Consider the following 17,349-nt stretch of genomic DNA (forward strand, 5'->3'; position numbering starts at 1 on the left):
GCCCGGCCAGGCGTGGCTCAGCGGTTGAGCGTTGACCTAGGATCCAGGCGATCAGGGTTCGATTCCCGGTCAGGGCACATGCCTGGGTTGCGGGCTCTATCAATGACTCTCTCATCATTGATGTTTCTATCTCTGTCTCTCCCTCTCCTTTCCTCTCTCTGAAATCAATAAAGATATATTTTAAAAAAAAAAAAGTAGCATCTTTAAAAATTGTATTTATAAAAAGAAAAAAAGATTAAATTATTTATAGTTCCATTCCTCTGTTCCATTCCCAGTAAAATTTATGGAAAGAGTGTGTACACTCATTTTCTCCACTTCCTTTCTCCTAAATATCCTTCATCTGCAACTGGATCTCTGTCTGCTCCATGCTCCGGAACCTGATCCTAGAATGCCAAATGCCCCTGGCCTACCACTCTTACCCCTTTCAGTCTGCTTTGTGGCTCTGCCTCTTCTTCCCAGTTTCTCAGGTTTAGCTTCTGGGTCTTCTCTATGTTACACTTTTCCATGCATAAGTCATCCTGTCCCATACCTTTAAATACCATCTGTACACTCACGACTCCCATATTTACAGCTCCGATCCTGCCCGCTCTTCTGAATGCCAAGTTCCTATAGCCAACTACCTACTAGACATCTCCACATGGATATCAAACCTAACATGTCCAAAATAGGACTCCTGATGCCCCACCCTGGAATCCCAATATTCCCTTCCCACAGCTTTCCTAGCATCTGTTACTGGCATCTCCAATCATCCAGTTGACCAGACAGAGGATAGAAGTTGTCCTCAGTTCTTCACTTTCCTCTCTCTTTAGGTGCATTCCATTAGCAAACTGTGTTAGTTCTATGTCCAAAATCCATCATATGTACATTCTCTTCTCTCTGCCTCTTCTTTTAACATATTAGTTCAAAACACCATCACTTCTTTTCTAAGTTACCACTGTAGGCTCCTAAATAGGTCCCATTTCCACCCTTTCTCCACTGTAGTTTATTCTCCAGGCAGCAGCCAAAATGATCATTTAAAAACATTCAACATATATTAGATCATATTACTCTCTTGCTTAAACCCTCCAATAACTTTACATTGTAGTGCAAATAAAATACAAACTCCTTACTGTATAATCTAGCCTTTGTCTTCCTGACATGTCTGACTCCCTCACTAGAATGTGAAATTCATGAATTTTGTTTGTTTTGATTATTTGTTTGTTGGCAATAGTCAATTCAATAAGAATTTATTGAATAAATAACTGAACAGTCATGAAATGAATAAAAGGCTGTGTTGGCACCTGTGTTCTTAATATCATAATTTCCTTATTTAAATATTTTCAATACACAAAAAGTACATGAAGCCCAGCCGGGTGTGGCTCAGCAGTTGAGCATCGACCTAGGATCCAGGAGATCGCAGTTCAATTCCCGGTCAGGGCACATGCCAGGGTTGCGGGCCCGATCTCGAGTGGAGGGCATTCAGGAGGCAGCCGATCAATGATGACTTTCTCATCATTGCTGTTTCTATCTCTCTCTCCCTCTCCTTTCCTCCCTCTGAAATCAATAAAGATAAATTTTTTTTTAAAAGTGCATGAAATACACATGCCTCTTAAAAATTAGTAAATGTTGCCTGGCTGGGCGTGGCTCAGCGGTTGAGCGTCGACCTAGGATCCAGGCGATCGGGGTTCAATTCCCGGTCAGGGCACATGCCTGGGTTGCGGGCTGCAGCCGATCAATGACTCTCTCATCATTGATGTTTCTCTCTCTCTCCCCCCCTCCTTTCCTCTCTCTGAAGTCAATAAAGATATTTTTTTTAAAAAAATTAGTAAATGTAGGTATCAGCCTTCTTGAAACTCTTTGTGGTGACTGTCATCTGGATGGTCAGTGGATGCCTCCATGGAATTAGGTTCCCAAATCCCAACAGGAATAATGAAATCCTGGAGTGATAAAATAAAATAAGCAAAACAAAAAACAAAACAATCATGGAATTCTCCTAGATTTCCTATTCCTACAGATATTACAAACAATTGATTCAGGATAGTATCTTTGTATATAGTGGTGAGGAGCACAAGATTTAGAGCTGCGCTAGGCATTTTTATTGGATCCTCTAATCTCCTGTCCACCCACCAATATTCCGTTCTGTGCCTCCAAGGATGAATGAACTACCGCTTCTTCTGGTTTAAGTTTGGGTTCGGTCAATGGGAGCATTAGCAGGAGGTTGGAAGGTAAGAGGAGAGTAAATAGAGGGCATTTATGCCTCCCCTGCTGGACTGTGGGTTGCCCAAAGCCTATCAAAGGCCATAGGTTCTAGCTAGGGGTCCTTTCCATACAATTACTCTACCTGGTTCTGATAACTTCCCTCCATTTGCTCCTCCGTGGTGTTGCTAGCCCTGGAGTATTAGACCATCTCCGCTCTAAACTCTACCCACATCTTTGTAAATGGCCCCTTTGTTAACTCACCTTAAGTACTGGATTTGAATGTGCAATTTGGTTCATGCTGGGACACTGAATGATACAGTAATTGATACCAGAATTGGCCCCAAGACACAGAAGGCTAAAATGAAATTCTGGGATACAATGAATCACAAATTTGAGACATGCATAGATAACTTCCTTGGGACTTGGTAATCCCTGTGGATTCAGTGACATCACAATAACTCAAATTATCACACAGTACAGGCATAGGACAAGTTTTTGTGAGAGCAAATAGCTGTAGAGTTTGATCACCATGCGATAATAGCGATTACAAAGATTGTGGGTCAGTTGATATTATTAATTATCTCAGAAAGAGTATGTGGAAGGGAGAATAAATTGAAAGCTTGGTTTTCAACTCAGAGCACAGGTACAAAATGAGAAAGCCTTGAAGGCAGCTAAAGTAGTTGGTCACCTCCTGAAATTGCAGGGCACATATGGTTGTGGACCGAGCTCACAGATACTAAGTGGGACCCTGAAAAATAGAAATGGACATTTGGATAGACACAGACAAGACAGAATTTTGAGCCCCAAATTTCCCTGAATTCCCCTTGCTGGAGGAGGCAGATCCTCCAGACTCTCTTCCAATCAGATAATGATTCTAATCACAACTGTGGTCAAATAAATAGAACCTCTGGCACCTGGTTTGTAGCTACTGACTTAACAAAAGTGTTTAACCTATCTCTACAGGCACAGAGTATCGGAAGCCATTTGCTTTCACATGCAGCGCCAGCAGTATGCCTAAGCATACTCAGGGTTATGTCAACTCTCTTGTTCTGTGCCATGAGAGAGTCTATGAAGCCCTCGGTCATCTTGATTTCCCACGGAGTAGCATGCTGACACAGTATAACCATGACATTATGGTAACTGGACCCAGTGAATAAGAAGCAGACATAGGAAGTAAGATACAGGCATGCCAGAGTGTGAGAGATAAACAAGAAGACTCAGGGCTCTACTTCATCGTTTAGGTTTCTAAGGGTGCAGTGGTTTTGAGTATGTTGGGAAATCATCTCTAAATGAGATAAGCAGCTTCTGCCTATACAACTTGTCACAATGAAAGAGGCAAAGTGATTTTAGAGTCAACACAGACTATATTTGGTCATGCTTCTTGAACCCATTAAGTAGGGCCTGGAGCAAGATAAGACTCTGTGGCAGGTGCAGCTGTAGTACCAGTTGTCCTGTCTCTTGGGCCTTATCTCTCATGCATGGAGCCTCTGGCAGGTCTAAATGGAAGAAGCTACTACTAACAATTCTCCATTTGAAAAGCAATACCTGGCTTACTATTAGGCCCTAGTAGAAACTGAGTGCCTGGACCAAGGTAAACTGCCCACCATGAACTGGGTATCATCTTACCTATATTATCATAAAACTAAATGCACAGCAGCATTCCATTGCAAAATAAAAATGCTATATACAGGACTAGACCCAAGCAAGTCCAGAAAAGGCACAAACAAACTGCTCAAGCTGGTGGCTCACACTCCCATGGTACCTGTTCCTACTGCTTTACCATATTGCCTTTAATCCACACTTATGGCCTCATAAGGAGTTCCCTCTGTCCAGTTAATGGAAGAGGTAAAAACTTAGGTCTGATTTACAAATGGATCTAGATAGCATGCTAGCACCAGTTAGAAGTCAACAGCCACTTGTACATGGGTGTCCTTGAAAGACACCAATGAAGGGGAATCCATCTACCCAGAGGGCCCAACTTCAGGTTACATATCTGGCTGTCTTCTTTCTTTAGCAGGAGAGATGGCCTAAAGTAAGGATCTACACTAAGGTAAATAACTAGTAAGTTGGCTGGCTGTTCAGAGACTTAGAAAGACTAAGATTAAAAAATTGATGACAAGAAGCATGGAACAGACTGACGAATCTCAGAGGGAAGGTGGAGTGGGCAGGTGGGTGAGAAGAGATTAGCCAAAGAACTTATATGCAATGTAAGCATGACCCAAGGACCCAGACAGGCCTGGGGTGGGGGGCAGGGGTGGGGGTAGAAGGGGTCAATGGGGTAAAAAAGAGGACATCTGTAATACTTTCAACAATAAAGGTAAATTTTTTTAAAAACTGATGAAAGAGGACAGGGGAGAGGTATATGGATGAACTTCTCAGAATGGAAATAAAGTTTGAAGATATTTATATCCCCAGAAATGCCCACCAGAGGTCATCCAACTCCAGAGATATGCCTGGTACACAAAGGAACCTGTCCCGTGAATGTTTGACAGTCTCTTTCTCCAGCCACCTTCTTAAGGACTAGGAGTGATTACAGCTTTCAACTGTTGCTAACCCTAGGGTTCTGCCCCATCTTTGTTGGTTTCCATAAACCCCTATCTAACCAAAAAAATATAGGTGGACAAGACGATATTGGTTGTCCTACCCACAACATTTGAAACATCCCTCAATTAGCCAGTTTCAATGTGCCATAAGTTTTCTACAGGGACCTTGAGTGATATAAAACTTTTAAAAACCCTTTCAGTTACTTACAGTCTTGGAGACATTGCACAGCTCTTTAAACCTTGAGTTACTTTGGAGAAGGAAGACACCTTCCTCAGAGTGCTATGTGGAGTTGAATGCTGAATGCATAGTTCCTGATACACAGCTAATATTCAGATAGCGGTGGTGGTTATTATTAGCCGTACTAAATGAAAGAAAGGAATATCTGACTGAAATTTGGCCAAATTAAATGGCTATGTAATGTACCTTTAGAAGTACTCTCACAAATTAACAGTAATAATCGCCAAAGCTTGCTAAATACTTCTGAATGTCAAGCACTCTTACAATCACCTTATAGGCCTTATCTCATTTGCTCTTCATAACAAATTATGAAGAAGGCTCTTCTGTGATCCCCATTTTACATATGAGGTTAAGTAACTTGCCCAATGATACCACTGGTAAGAGGCAGAGCTGGGATTCAAACCCAAGTCTGACTTCAGAGTGCAAGCATTGACCACCACGCTATGCTGCCTTACACCAGTTCCAAATACTAACACACACTGAAAATTCCACCCACAGGGATTCTTGAACAAGACGGCGGCGCAGGGAACCGCGGTCCCCGCTGCCTCCCGCGGCCACATCGAAATCACAACTAAAACACAGACCCGTCATCGCTCAGAGCCTCCTGAGATCCGGCTGCACAGAAGCCCCGCAACCAGGGAGCTGAGGCAGCACCGAGACCGGGAGGAGGGGGAGACGCAGGCGGATCGGGGCTGGATCCCAGAGACACCGCCGCGGGCCCACACCCGGTGCTGCGGGTAAACCTGGGAGGGAATCTCGGCGGCGGAGGATTCCCGGACGAGCCAGGGGTCCCAGCCCCACAGCAGGCCCCAGCCCAGGGCTCCAGGGCTGGGAAGAGAAGTCCCACAACTTCGGGCTGTGAAACCAGCGGGGACTGTCCCTGAGGGTCGCGGAGGCCGGGGGAGCCCCAGCAGCTCCTCTAAAGGGCCGCGCGCGGACTCACTCGGACGCTCCCTCTGAGCCCAGCGCCGGGCAGCGGCCTGAAGGGACCCGGGACACTCGGGGGGAACTAATCTGCCTGAGATCCGGGCGAGAGGCGGAGGGCGGCTTCCTCCCGGGCAGAAGGGCTGGCGGAGGCCATGGCTCCCGGGGCGAGTCCTCCCCGCACAGCTGGCAGGCAGGCGCCACATTTGAGTCGCCAGCACCTGACCCGCACCTTTGGCCCCGCCCCGTGACTCCCGGAGGCCCCGCCCTCCCCACCTGCAGCTCATCCAGGCCATTTCCAGGGGCTTTTCTGTGCAAGTGGCCTCTTGAGCCTCATGCTTAGGACTTTCCTAAAATCTCTCAAACAAGCAGCAACGGGCTCCATACGGCTTGATAAGCGGCCCCAGGCCTGGCACTAGCGGCAGCTGCACTGGCTCATGGCTTGGCCTCTCCTGGACACCTCCAAGCCCAACAAGTAGCAGCCAACTACGGTTTGCTGTGTAGCTCATGCTGGGTGGCCCTGGGCAAGGCACTGGCACAGGCTGATTTTGCTCCTCCCGGAAGGCCCCAGAGACAGTGCACCTGGTGGTCAAACTCGACCACGCTGGATTACAACCCTACCACATCCACAAGTGACACTCAAGAAACACACTTGGTGAACAACAAAGCTCCACTGAAGTAAATCCTGCTCCATAGGGGTGTCTCCAGCACAGCAGCTCTCTGGCTGTAGTTGCAGCTGGTCCTCACAGTCAGTTGGCCTGGGGGTCAATTCCTCCCAGTGATGCCAACAGCAACCAAGGCTCAACTACAACAGGACAGTGCACACAGCCCACACAGGGGAGCACCTAGAAGGCCCAGCTCAGGTGACTGGGGAGGCTGAGCCCCTGGACCCTACAGGACACCTACTACACAAAGTGACTCTACAAATTCCAGGAGACACAGCAGCTCTACCTAGTACATAGAAACAAACACCTGGAAGCAGCCAAAATGTGGAGGCAAAGAAACATGTCACAAAGGAAAGAACAAAAGAAATCTCCATAAAAGGAACTAAATGAAATAGAGCCAAGCAAGCTAACAGATACAGAGTTCAGAATTATGGTCATAAGAATGCTCAAGGATCTTAGTAACATTATTAGGAAAACAAGTGAGACCATTGATGACATAATAAAGTACCAATCAGAAATGAAGGCTACAGGAACTGAAATGAAGACTAATTTACAGGGAATCAACAGTAGAGTAGAGGATTCTGAGAGTCAAATCAGCAATTTGGAACATGAGGAAAGAAAAAACACCCAACCAGAAGAGCAAAAAGAAAAAAGAATCCAGAAATATGAAGATAGTGTAAGGAGTCTCTGGGACAACTTCAAGTGGCCCAACATTTTATTATTGGGGTACCAGAAGGGGAAGAAAGAGACCAAGAAATTGAAAACCTATTTGAAAAAATAATTACAGAAAACTTCTCCTACCTGGGGAAAGAAATAGACTTACAAGTCCAGGAAGCAAAGAGAGTCCCAAACAAGAGGAACCCAAAGAGGCCCACACCAAGACACATCATAATTAAAATGCCAAAGAGAGAATCTTAAAAGCAGCAAGAGAAAAGCAATTAGTTACCTACAAGGGAGCCCCATACAACTGTCAGCTTATTTCTCAACAGAAACCTTGCAGGCCAGAAGGGAGTGGCAAGAAATATTTAAAATGATGAAAAACAAGGACCTACAACCAAGATTACTCTACCCAGCAAAGCTATCATTTAGAACTGAAGGTCAGATAAAGAGCTTCTCAGACAAGGAAAAGCTTAAAGAAGTTCATCACCACCTGACCAGTACTACATGAAATGTTGAAGTATCTTCTTTAAGAAGAAGCTAATGAACAAAAGAATATGACAAACTAAATAGATCCAGAGACATTGATCCATGCAACAGATGATCATATTTCAGAGGGAAGGAGGGTGGAGGGTGGGAAGAGATTAACCAAAGAAGTTATATGCATATATGCATAACCCATGGACACAGACAATAATGGGGTGAAGGCCTGGGGAGGGTATGGGAGCGAGGTGGAGGGGGTCAATTGAGGGGGGAAAATGGGACACCTGTAATACTTTCAACAATAAAGATAGATTAAATTAAATTTTAAAACAAGAAAAATCCACCGATGAACATATATCTACTGTACTGTACCCCATTTATACACCTCCCCTGATTTGCTCTACCAACACCTGCCTTTCAGGTCCTTACTTGCCTCACTTCCTACCACTGCCAGCTCTTTTATGGGCCCTAGGGTAAAGTCCAGGTTTTGGCCTCTGTTACAGTGGGAGCTCCATTGCAGTGGGAGCCATAGAGCTCCAGTGCCCAGAGGCCTGACCTAACCAGAACTGTAGACTCAGAAAAAGTACAGCAGGTCCTCGAATAATGTCTTTTCATTCAACATCATTTTGTTATAACGCTGATGAGATGCCATCCTTTTTATATCAACTAACCTATAGTAAAATTGGTTTCATTATACGTCGTTTTGCTGTAGTTCCAAGAACGTAATCAATGGCATTAAGTGGGGACTTACTGTACTGCAGTAGGAAGTAGGCAATGAGACTTCCCCAGCAGCCCTCGAAAAGGCTAGGTGACAGAGCCCTAAGTTACAGAGGGCTTAACATTCCATGTGGTGAACTCTGACCAGTGAGAGATATGAGCCAGAAAGAAATTGGCAGACACATTCCTCTTCCTTCCTCCTTCCAACAGACCGTTCCCAGGAGCAGTAGCTTGGTGCAGCCTGTCTGGAGAGAAGTCGTATGACCAAGCTATCAGCTATATTTTTCTCTTGAAGGTCTGGCTGGCCTGTTAATACATTACCTTGTATTTGCTTTCCCTGCTTCTTTGCCTTTCTGCCCCTTTCGCCTCATTCTCCCCTCCCTGGGATTGTACCTTTCGATTAGGGTGACAGATCGTCCAGGTTTGCTTAGGATTGTGGGCATTGCCAGAATGTGGGACAATCAGTGCTAAAACCTGGACAGCCCCAGGCAAACCCCACTGTCAATAAAAAAAAATAGGATTTAAGCATTGAGTTGGCCTCTGCTTTCTAAAGACTCCAAGTATGACAATTGGGAACAGTAGGAGTGGACAACAGGAGTGGATCATGAGGCTAGATGGAGAAAAAATTGTCACAGGAGCATTCTGCTATGATTTGGAGTTTAACTCATAGCAAGGACCCCTAGGACTGGTCTTAATTACATTCCTGGGATGGCTCCTTGAAGCTTGGGCAGACAGGGTGATAGCCTATTCCACAGATCCTGGAACTACCTGACAGAGCACAGAGAGAGGTCACAAGGTGACAGAGAAAGAATGTAAGAAGGGATTAATGTGTGCAGCCAGAGAACCACAGCACCTGACTTTTCTCTGGGAGGGCCCCCAGGACGCTTCCTTCTTTGAAGGCATAAGGAATGCACTGGCGAGAAGGGCCGTCCTCTGTACACTGAAACCGAACAGAGATGCTGCCACGACCTCAGCCTCCCAAGGACCAAAGGAGATGATGGCATCAGACTCCCCTGCCCTCTGGTTCCTGCAGGAGTGTAGCAGCAGCAGGAGAGCGGTGAGCTGGTGGTTTACTTACCCAGCCCCTCAGGCTGGCTGCACTCCTCTGCTAAAGCTCTGAGCTCCTCTCACCAGCCCTCTCCGTGCAGCCTTCCTGCCTCCTTCTCAGTCTCTCTCCTTTAGTCCTAGGAAACCCCTGTTACTAGCTCCGGGGTATTACATGGTTCCTCTGGGCTTCCCAGTACCCCACTTCACTTTATAAATAATCCCTTTCCTGAAATTAATTTGACTGTGCCATCAATTTCCTGCCAGGGCCCCATATATGCTTAGAATATAACTGGGAATTTTTCCCAGAAACCGGGAGGAGCAGAACTGGAAAGCTAGGAACCGGGGGGGGGGGGGGGGGGCTTTCCAGTATATAATTTTGAATACACTGAAATACTTTTAGAACCGTGTAAATGCATTACTTAATACAAAGACTATTTCATGCTCTTGTACACTTTTAATAGCAATGTTAAGTCTGTAGGGGGCAGAGGGGAGCCAATGCGGCAATTGATAGAATAAACCTTAAAAATGTGACACAGTATTTCCACTTCTAGGAATTTATCCTCAGAATATAACTGAAGATGCAAAAATTCATGTACAAGGAGAAGTCATTGCAACCTTTGTTTATATAAAAGAAAGTTTGCTAACAATGTAAATGCTCAACAATAGGGGCATTTGGAGAAAAACATGTGAGAGACACCTCTGTAACCATCAAAGATTGTGCCCTTTAGAAAAATTTTAAAGAACACAGGAGACTCTCATGATATAATGTTAGATGACAGTAGAATACAAAAATGCATAAAGAACACAGGAGACTCTCATGAAATAATGTTAGATGACAGTAGAATATAAAAATGCATATAATTTTGTAAAATATATGTGTATATATTATCTTTATTTTACCAATAAAGGCACCTAGGCAGAAAATAGAGAATAGTTAATATATGTATGTGCTCAAGGTCACAGGGTCTATGAATTTGGATTTGGGGCTCTATATCTAACTTAAAGAGGCTTAAACAATAGAAGCATTTGATTTTCTCACCAAGAGATCTGAGGGTAGGCAATTCTAGGGTTGGTTTGGCAGCTCAATTATGTCATTAAGGACCCATGTTCTTTCTATCATTTTATTCTGTCACCCTCAGTGTGTGAGCTTTTTGTGCTTAGGATTGTCACTTCAGGTCACAAAAGGCTGCTGCAGCTCCAAATGTCACATCATCATAGGCAATGATCAAAGCAGGAAGGCCTTAGAAGCCAACTGGGTTATATCAGGCTCTTTGTCTGGGCCAGCTCTTTGGGTGCCCATGATCTAACCCAGGGTTTTTCCAAATATATCTGTACTGCAAAATGAACTCTCTTATCATGAGGGTCTACTGTTCTTACTTAAAGGACTTGAAACAAAACCAGAAAGAGAGTCAACCTTTTAATGGAGTCTCTTCATCTGCAAAATGAGTAGGTTGGACTAGATAATTTGTGAGGTCCCTTCCGGCTCTGCCTGGCTATGATTAGGAAAAAGGCTGGCAGAAAACACACCCATTGATTAATCATGGTTAATTTTGGACGGTAAGCTCATGAAGGATTTTCATTTTCTGCTTTACAATTTTCTTTCTTGCCCAAATTTTCTAGAATGAGTATGCGTTATTTATGTAATGAGAGCATACATCATTTTTTAAAATATCCTAAATGTTCTAAACTAGAAAACTTTTTAAAACTAACTTTACAAATGTAATATGTTGGTATTTTTTTTAGTTTGTCTACTAGTAGTTCAGCCTGTTTTCCTAAGCCCTACTCCCATGCTTTGACCATCCTGTTGTGAAGGTGTAAATGTTATCTGCAGTCACAGTTATGGGCCTTTTAGTAAAATAGTACACATGAGTAATGGTGGATAGTAAACAAGCTATGTTATTTCTTCTTGTGGTGAGCTCCATTGTTTTAACAATCAAAGTCTCTCCATGAAAAACCACAGAATATGTGGGTAAATTCACAATGCATTTAACTGCCTGAATCACAGATTATGAAAGTAAGCACATCTAGATTTATTTACAAAAATACTCAGAACTATATACTAATCTTTGTACTTTGTTTCTCATGGAAGCTGAATTGTCTGTCAACAAATTCCAAAGGTCTTCGGGTCCAATGCGCCTTACAAATTCTTAACATTTGTGAGACTCTGACATGTTAAGAAAGAACGAGAAGGCGAGTTAATAAGTTTTTATGGGCAACAAATACTGTCAGCTGATTTTCCTACAATGACAGACTCGCTTCATTCATTTTTGAGAAAATGTCTGCCAAATACCCACATCAGAAACATCATAGTTTATCAGTCATTCTTTCAAGTAAGAATGGTGCTCCCTGAACAAAGCAGTTAGTTCCATTCACAACTCAAACAATCCCATGCGCCCTTTTCCGGGAGACAGCCATCATCTTTTCATCTACAGCGTAATACTCATTTCATCACACAGACTATTAAAAAGATGTGTGTTCCTGATCAAAATTTAATCATTTTTACTGCATATTCAATGGCATTTTAAGTGAAACTGACTTTCCCCCCGAACTGTATACAGATGAAGAATGCAATGACTACTGGTACAGTTTGATGTCAGTGCCTTAATTTGTGTTGAGTCAGCAGTTTTACCCACCTTTGCTTTTGTACCATTAATGCAATGGCAACACAGAGAAGAATGCAAAAGAACTTTCAGTATTATTACTGTTATGACATCATAGACCTCCTGAAAGTGTCTTGGAGACTCCCAGAGGTCTGCAGACCACACTTTGAGAACCACTACTTTCAACTATGAGCAGGTAAAATTTAATTTAAAAAAAGAAAACTAAAAAACAAAGATGAAATTAGGACAAAAATAAATTATATGTGTTAATTAATAGAGTAAAAAATAAGACTGTCAATCTCTTAAATAGAGCCGACATTATCAGTGAGCTATATAATTAAGTCTTGGGTAATAATAAACAGAAAAATAATTCCTAAAATAATTTATTTTTCTTATATACAATATTCTATTACCCTATCAAATTTTCACTATTGTGCTATTTTGTTACATTTTTCTCCCTGCCCCCTCCCCACTCCACCCCCAAGAGTTTCTTGAGATTAAGAACTATATATATTGTTCATAATGAAAACCTGTACTTGGCACACAGTGTTTCATAAAAGTTTGTTTTAGTGAATCAATGTATTTATCAATTAATCAAGAAACAATATGAGTTTTAAAATGAAAACTGTACATAAGCTAGCTGAAATGAGAAAGAAGATAATACATCGATAATATATCATTTTCTTCAGAGACAGATACATTTAAACAAGTCTCCTAAAAACTTATCTGTACTGAGTTCTTAAAATACTGCCAATTAAAGAGAAGCTTTCCTAACATAACTTGTAGTCACAAAATGATTTAATCACTCGATTTTTCTCTATTCTTATTTCTGACTCCACTAAATATCAAAAGCAGAGTGTCGGAAATGAAATGTGGTGAACTGGGCATCTAAATCATTGGCCAAAGAAAGTGACATGGCCAAGCCTACTTCCTATGGGGTGGAGGTGGGGGACACACAAGGGCAGACAGGAAAGCATGGTGCATGGAGGGCCATTAATTTAACAATCAGCCACAAGATTAGGAGCAGTGTTCCCTTCCTACAGCCAGTAAATAACAGCTAGAACGAAATAGGAAAGTGAGCCTGGCTGGAGTGGCTCAGTGGTTCAGCATTAACCTGGGATCCAGGAGATCGGGGTTCGATTCCCGGTGAGGGCACATGCCCGGGTTTCAGGCTCGATCCCCAGCAGGGGGCTCGCAGGAGGCAGCTGATCAATGACTCTCTCATCATTGATGTTTCTTTCTCTCTCCCTCTCCCTTCCTCTCTCTGAAATCAATAAAGATAGATTTAAAAAGAAATAAAGAAAAAAGTGATCGAGTTATTCTTCTGAGAAAAGATCATTTTCCTGAGAGTACTATACCATAGTCTAGGACGTCTGCAATTTTTCTCAATGTAACAAAATTCTAAAGACAACCAATCTGAAAAATACATGTGTCATAGAACATTTTGCAAAGAGAGCGGAGGGTCATACAATTAGATGAGGACAGTGTTTAACAGCTTCAAAAGTGTGTGAACTTAGCTCTTAAGCTTTGAATGAGCATATTTGTAGACAGGAGATTAAACCAGATGACATTTAATGTTCTTTTCCAGTACTGAGGTTTTATGATAAACCATTTCGTCATCAGTCTATTACAGCTCATTCTATCTTGGCTAAGAAAAATGCCCTTTTTCTCCCTACAAGTACATATACAGATACCTCTGCATAAAGCAGGGCTCTGAGACAAATGACAGTTCTGTTGCATAATATTTGTCTCCCAAAGAGGGCCAGCTCTTGAGTTATTGCCTCATTAGTGAAAATAAAAATCATTGACAACTCCCAGAAATATGGGAATGGAAATATTGAAACTTCGGTTCATAAGGGCTGTTTCTGACTTTCATTTTTCTTTGAACACCAGAAACTTGGGTTTCCCTCCCCTTATTCCTACATTAGTGGAAAGGCTTTAGAAGAAATGTTGAAGGTTGGAAGTAGGAAAAAATGTGGGCGTGGACGAAGAAGGAAAAAGAAGGAATCATTGCTGTGTTTCACAGTGATCAGAAAGGAAAATATAAATAATGCTCGTTCTCTAAAGAACTCCCTCTTTTAGGTAAAATTCTTATTTCCTATAACATCATGAAAAGAGAGCCTTGCTGACCCAGAATTAGATGCTCACATTTTTTATTTGCTCTGCTGGCACAGCAAAGCTTATGGGCAACTTATAATTGCCTGAGTGCCCAAAGGTTATGGATCAATCACTGCCAGTCACGGCAAGTTGCAAGCCTGGGAATAGCCAGAGAGGCTTGGGATCTTTCTCACTAAGGCAAAATGGCTTATTGTTAGATTTGGAGGAAAAACAGAGTGAAAGGAGAATGCTATTGAGTGTACTTAGTGAGAAACATCATTTATATCTGACAGGAGCACATTTTTAATAATGAGGCCAGCAGGGAGAAGACGGGGAGCAGGAAAGACCTTACAAGGAGAGCTCTGCTCAGCGAGCCAGCTCAGCTGGTGTGAAGTGGACTGAAATGTCCACATGGGGAAAAGAATATTATATTTTTAAAAATGCAACATGCAGCGTTTACTTTGATTTTTAAGGGAAAAAATGCTTGAGAGTCAACCCCACCCACTGACTTCATCTCATCTCAACTCATTTATTCTTGCCAGCTAAAATTTCTTCGTGACACACATCTGAATTCTTTTATAACTGAGCTTATTTTTTCAACCATTCAAATATTCTACACCACCCTTTAATGGAAGGAAATTTCACTTGTGCCAGAAGTTAGTATTAGCTGGAATCATATGGAATTGCCAATATTCTACTACCTTTGACCCTAAAACAGCAGCTTCATATTGGTTAGCCTCAGACAGCGCCTGTAAGCAATTAGTATATGATAGTTTTGGTGTTTTCTGTTTGTGGGGACAAGATGAATTTTTTCATAGATGGTCCTGGGACGATTAGACAAACATTTGGGGAAAAGTACAATAGAAGCCCTAAATCAATTCACACCAAAAAATGAATTCCAGATATTACTATTTAGTCAAATGTTTAAAATATTTTTAAAATGGCCCAGCCAGCATGGCTCGGAGGTTCAGCATCGACCTAGGATCCAGGTGATCGGGGTTCGATTCCCGGTCAGGGCACAGGCCGGGTTTCGGGCTCGATCCCCAGCAGGGGGCGTGCAGGAGGCAGCCAATCAATGACTCTCATCATTGATGCTTCTCTCTCTCTCCCTCTCCCTTCTCCTCTCCGAAATCAGTAAAGATATATTTTAATATATATATAAATATAAATGAAGAAAATTTGGATGAATATTTACATAATTTGGGTGGGCGCAGTAAGCATTTCTTATCAAAGAAGCATAGGAGAATAACCATGATACATTTAAATAAGGTTTTTAAAGTGCCAAAACACCAATACATCCCTTTTTAAACTTTTATCAATAAAATTGAAGCACAATTTGTACCCTGGGGGAAATATTGGCAACATATATGGCAGGAAAAGCTGAGACTCTTACTCTCAAAAGGAAACAGATAAACACTCAAATTAAAATGAGCAATTTTTTGCCACGCCAGCGTTGCTCAGTAGTTGAACATCGACCTAGGATCCAGGAGATCGCAGTTCGATTCCCGGTCAGGGCACAGGCCTGGGTTGTGGGCTCGATCCTCAGCAGGGGACGTGCAGGAGGCAGCCCATCAATGACTCTCATCATTGATGTTTCTCTCTCTCTCTCTCCCTCTCCCTTCTTCTCTCTGAAATCAAAAAAGACATCTTTAAAAAATAAAAATAAAAAAGACGCAAATCTCAGTAAAACTCATATTCAAAAATAGAGCAATAGAAAACATTAATGAGATACCAAGTGTCACCTTTCAAATTAATAAAGTAAAAAGAATGACAACACAAGCATTGGTAAGAACACAGGAAAATAAACACTCTCAAACATGGCTAGAGCAGTGGTGCTAAATTCATGCTTTCTAGTGGACAACTGATAATTTTTGTGAAAACATCTTAAAACTCTGCATAGCTTCTGAACCTGCAGTTCTACGTTTTGCAAGTTATCTCAGGGATAAAGCCACAAATGTGTCCAAAGCTACATGTGTATTTCATCACAGTGAAAATTTGGAAACTAATTATATATTCTAAAATAACAGAATCATGATTCAGAAATCACGATACATACAAAGGAAAATACTATACCAAGAAGAAAGCCACGTTATAAAAAAATTTTCTAGCCTGGCCAGGCGTGGCTCAGTGGTTGAGCATCTACCTAGGATCCAGGAGATCGTGGTTCGATTCCCAGTCAGGGCACATGCCCAGGTTGCGGGCTCGATCCCCAGTGTGGGGCCTGCAGGAGGCGGCCCATCAATGACTCTCTCATCACTGATGTTTCTCTCTCTCTCTCTCCCTCTCCCTTCTTCTCTCTGGAATCAATAAAGATATTTATTTATTTTTTTTAATTTCTAGACTGGAAGAAAAATATGCTACTTATGCGAAAAGAAAAAAGTTGGGCCTTCAGTCAATATGTGCACCGTACAGCTGGGGGGCGGGATTCAAACCATGATTTGAACTGTATACCATGGTCTTGGTGCCTTATTTCCTGATTTGGGCCTATCACCTGCTACCCTCAAGGTACTGAGATGCATGATGGTGATGTCATCACGTACACAGAACATAATGCCATCCCAATTTAGCCTCCTCTCCAGAGTGGGGAATGGATCATCTAGAATCATTTCGACATAGGTAGTGGTGGCGGAGGGAGGGCTGAGAAAAATCTCACTTTGTGGGCTGGGTAAGATCTGGCTTCAATAAGTATTGATAGTGGTCATAGCTTATTATTAGCCAGTGGCACCCCGCTCCCTGTCCTGAATGATCCCCATTCCCTTTATCCTGCTTGTTTTCTTCTCTTTATATACACCATCTTCTACTATTTTCTATAATTTACATATTTATTATTCTTATTATCTGTCTCCCCCTACTGGTAGGAAGGCAGAGATTTCTGCCTGTATATTCACCACTATATGCTCTGCACCTAGAACAGTACCTGGTACACAGCAGGACTGTAAGAAATATTAATCATATGAGTGAATGAATGGAAGCTCATATTCCTGTATGTGCACCATGCATCAGGCACCTTAATTAAATCAGTTAAGAACAGCTTTTAGAGGAAGAGAGATCACAAATGAGCAACATGAGGGGTATTGGTGAAAAAAAAACAGTGGCAGCCCACCCTCTTTGCCTTGCTGGGCGATGAGGGTATTGGGTAAGACTTGATTAGTGCTAAGTGAGCCAAATGTCTCTCTACTTTTATTACATTCATTAGTATA

This window comes from Miniopterus natalensis, chromosome X (genome assembly GCF_054644295.1).
Source record: "Miniopterus natalensis isolate mMinNat1 chromosome X, mMinNat1.hap1, whole genome shotgun sequence".
NCBI classification, from domain to species: Eukaryota; Metazoa; Chordata; class Mammalia; order Chiroptera; family Miniopteridae; genus Miniopterus; species Miniopterus natalensis.